This window comes from Canis lupus, unplaced genomic scaffold, assembly GCF_011100685.1.
Source record: "Canis lupus familiaris isolate Mischka breed German Shepherd unplaced genomic scaffold, alternate assembly UU_Cfam_GSD_1.0 chrUn_S712H875, whole genome shotgun sequence".
Lineage (NCBI taxonomy): Eukaryota > Metazoa > Chordata > Mammalia > Carnivora > Canidae > Canis > Canis lupus.
The window spans coordinates 31,633-36,054 of record NW_023331661.1 but is presented as its reverse complement, the minus strand read 5'-3'; the positions used below and the strand labels follow the sequence as shown (position 1 = coordinate 36,054).

The 4,422-nt window shown below is 48.7% G+C and overlaps 1 pseudogene; it reads right to left on the bottom strand.

Moving 5' to 3' along the window:
- Positions 1-13: 13 nt before the first annotated feature.
- Positions 14-3,088, bottom strand: LOC119879382 (annotated as a pseudogene).
- Positions 3,089-4,422: the final 1,334 nt, after the last annotated feature.

Sequence of the window (4,422 nt, the reverse complement as noted above, 5' to 3'; positions counted from 1 at the left end):
GTGTCTCCCTGCTGCTCATTGGGCTCTGTTCTGCATGACCAGGAATGGTGCTGGCAAGAGAGCTCAGCGGCTGGAAGGAAAGTCTGCTGCTGAGCGTCACTATTTTCCACCCCCTGCTTGTGCTCCTATCTGATCAGGCTAGAGAAGACAACAAAACATACATAGTTAGAAAAAAACTCCAATATATAGATTTCTGTAGAATTTCCTTTTTTTTCCCTCCTGTCCTTCCTCTGCAAGGTATTGTTGCTATGTCCTGTTACTGGTTTTTGCTGCAATAAACCCTCTTTGTTTCAATCACAGCAAGAAACAAAAATCCAAACAGAAACCCCTCTGAAAAGAGTAGAAAACAAAAGGTTTTACCTACAAAAAGGGGAGGGGGAGACAGGAGGGACCTTGGTTTTGTTTTTAAAAAGGACTGAAGATTAACATTGAAAAATCAGGAGATGATGTGCAACCCTTTGTGCAAGGCAAAGCCCTCTGGTACTTCCGCCTCTGGTTTTGTTTTAAATTTCCTTTTTCTCTTCTGCGTGCGGATACTTCTCTCCATCTTCATGTTGTCAGTGTTTTGCTGTGTTTTGTGTTTTCTTGTTTAACTTTGTGTCACTACCTCAGTCTGCCCTCATGTCCCTTACACACAAACAAAACATTCCTTCAGCAGAGCGAAGAGGTGGCGGATGACCGGCACGCTCCACGACGGCCCAGCAGTCTCTGCGTCGCCAAGTGGCTCATGTTGGAGACATCAGTATAGTGGACAGGGAAGCCAAACACCCTTTCCATTTTAGTGCACCGTAAGATGTCCTCTTTCTCATTCATGAAGACGGGGACATGCTGGTCTTTGCCCTGCTTTATGGAGTTCGACCTAGTAGTAATGGTCCTCACTTTGCTGAACTTGGCTATCCAGCCGTGCTCCAGACACTCCTGCAGCTCCAGCTTATCATTCACAGTGGATGCCAATGGCCTCCTGTTCATACCAGGAAGGTTCCCCCAGAAGTAGTGGGCCCTGTGTGCAGCTGACACTTCTTTGGCATTAATCATCATAGGGTTGGACTCGAGAATTCGCGAGATGTCCCTCTTGTCACTAATGCCCATGGCCACCACATTCTCAAAGAGCCGGAAGAAGGGGCGGTCATCTCCCTCCTTGGGCGGCGCATCATGCAGCAGGTGGAGAACTCAAAGAAGAGCCGGCCAGTGCCCTCGTAGAGTCCTTTATGGGCAGGATTGATGATGGAGAGACCATTGCAAGGACTGCCCCCAATCACCAGATCCAATGGGCCCCACTCCTGGATATGCTTCTGCGTGACGCTGCAGACGTCCCCAACATACATGATCTTCCCCACCGTGATGGAGTCCTTGCACACCTCGGAGGCGATGTAGCAGTCCACCTGAATCCCCAAATCCTTCAGCACCAGAAGCCCTGTAGCAATTCCATAAAATAGAGACAGCACCCGGATGGCTTCCTCTTCTCAGCTGGGACAGGCAGGTAAACCTTCATAGGGTCAAATTCCTGGTCGTGGCTGTTGGTGAAGAACATCTGGAGCCATGAGGGCCAGTCGTCCCGCTGCCGCAGTAGCCCGTAAGTGCCCTTGTGCCCACACATGTAGCAGTTCCGGGGGTCCTCCTTGATGGCTGCCAGGTGGCCCCCAGCCCCAATAAGAGATCCACACCCTCCACACAAAAACACCTCCTGCAGCAGTTATTGTTCCCACACATGAGCACCTTGCCCCCACCCCCCACAGCAAATGGTGTGGTAGGACTGGTAGCTGTCATCATCATGGTGATACGTATGCACACTCCAGGAAGCAGTTCTTACAGTTTTGGCACATTTCTCCAACAAAGAGAGGGTGTTCCAGGGTAACGTTGAGGCTCCCACAAGAGATGCAAATGTCCTCGATGTTCTGGCACTTCTGCCGCACTTTGTACACCAGCTGCTCTCTTGTGCGTTCATCAATGATCTTAGGCTTCTCAGTCGTACTCTTTCGGGGCTTTTTGGCTGGGGGGGTGGTGCATAGGCAGCTGCCTCAGGTTCGACCCACATGTCTGTGTAAACTTCTTTGTAGGGGTTCTTCTTCTTGGGTGGCTTCAGGCCCTTGGGGCCAGAAGGCTGGAACCCTCCGAGAGACCACTCGATCATCTGTTTGTTCTGCACCTCCACGGACTTGGCAGTGTCGCTCTCATCGCTGTCGTGGCACGCTGGGAACAACTTCCCCGCATGGCTACAGGCCACCTGCAGGACTTCATAGATGGCTTTGCGGTACATGGGCTGCTTGTTGTATGTGGCCTGGTGGAAAGCACTGCAGAAGGAGCTCAGCGGCATCAACTTCTCTCAACACACACCATCAAGAACTTGCCATCTCCAAACCACATGACCCAGCGGGTGCCTTCAGCTCCTCAGCTCCGGCCTGTCATCCACCAAGACACAATGCGGCCTGGCCACCAGGAGAAGCCCCGACGTTTCCCCCACACCAGCTCCCCAGTGCCAAAGCCCCGGCCGTCCTCGTAGGCCAGCTCATCGTTGGCTGCTTTGGTGGTGTTCTTGTCCCCAGCATCTGCCCCCACGGGCTCAGGTGTGGTGGCCACAGTGGGGGATGCAGGGTTGGTGGGCTGCTGCATTGCAGGAGGACTGGCCTCCTCCACCTTCTGAGACTAGCCAGACCCCTGGTTTTCTTCCACAGCATTCATTACTGCGATCACCTTGGCTTTTCTTCTCAGCCCATAAGGCCACGTGCAGCCCCTCTATGTAAAGATTCTTAGCAGCATTATTCATCATAGGCAATAGGTAGAAATGACCCAAATGTCCAAAGCTGGATAAAGAGGTTAACAAAGCTGGTATATCCATAAATACTACTGGGCCATAGAAAGGTATGAAGTATTGCTACATATTATCATGTGGATTAAGCTAAGTGACAGGAGCCGATGGCAAACAAATCTACCCACCATATGATTCCATTTACATGAATTGTCCAAAACAGGTAAATAGAAACAGAAAGTAGATTAGTGGTTGCATAGGGCTGGAGTGAGGAAGGGTCAGAGGATGAAGGATTAGCGGTAGACAGCTACATGAGACAGGGGTTTGTTGGGAGGAGATGAAATTATTCTAGAATCGTGGAGGTGGCTGCATCACTTGTGCGTACACTTCACATCCTTGCACATATACTTGAAATGGGTAAACTGTCTGATATATGTCTCAATAAAGTGGTTACAAAGAGTTACTATCTAAATGTTGATGACACCCCAATCAGAGTTGCGAGGATTTCACAAAAGGAAATATAAAAAGACAGCACAGTTCATACGTCCACTAAAAAAATAAATAAATAAATTACTGTTTCTCTTAAGTCAAATTAAACTGGATGCCTTGTATTTTATCTGGCAACCCGACTCCCAAGTCACTATTACCTACAACCTAGAACTTACTAATTATCCTCAAGATCCACGTATCCAACTACACAGTAGGAAGTTCTACTTGGTTAACTGCCAAATAGCAAATGAACATAAACTAAATCACCTTCTTATGAGAAGATAGTCAATTATGTCAGAAGTGGTAGGTCAGGGCTTGTGCAGGTCTCTGGAGCCCTCTCTCAACCCCCGATGGCCTGGCATCAACAATCTGGTGGTTGGATTAGTGGATGTGGTGTCTAGGAGCTGAGGTTTAACCAACACGGGGGAGGAGTTTCAATATGTTGAGAAACATCACCCTGATGGTGAGGGCAGGCTGAGCATCCAACTCCCTTTCTCAAAACAAAAATCACTTTCCTTCCCTCACCCATGGGTTCATTGCCATTGTCTGACCTGGAAATCTCCAGGCCCATCCCATCTCTGTAGCAACTAAATTTTACTTCTGAAAAAAAAAAACCAGTCTGATATCATCATTCTGCTGCTTTAACCCTTTCAATATACTGGCTCCTACCATGGTCAAATAAAGTCAAAGCCAATTAAGAAGAGGTCTTCTACCTGGGCCCCTGGGTGGCTCAGTTGGTTACACCCCGACTCCTGGTTTGGGCTCAGGTCCTGATCTCAGGGTCGGGACCCCGGATCCTTCACAGGGCTCCACACTCTGTGGGAGTCTGCTAAAATTTCTCTCTCCATCTCCCTCTGCGCATTCTAGCACTTGTGCGCATTCTCGCATACGTGCACATGTGGCTCGCTTTCTCTCTCTTGCTTGTTGACATACTTGAAAGTGAACAGAATGGGTCAAATAGACACCTTGAAGTTTGCGTGTGATAGAGGCTGGGAGTGGGGGGGCAGCTAGTAAGAACAGAGAATGGACTAGAGGGGCACAGTAAACATTAAAAGCACATTTACAGCAATTACAGAAAGATCCTTGTAATAGTACACATGCTACTGTGCACTTAAATGCTAGCAAACATCAATTTGTTTACTCATTGCTTTTCTAAAAACCAGGGATATCAGTGACTATGCTTCCTC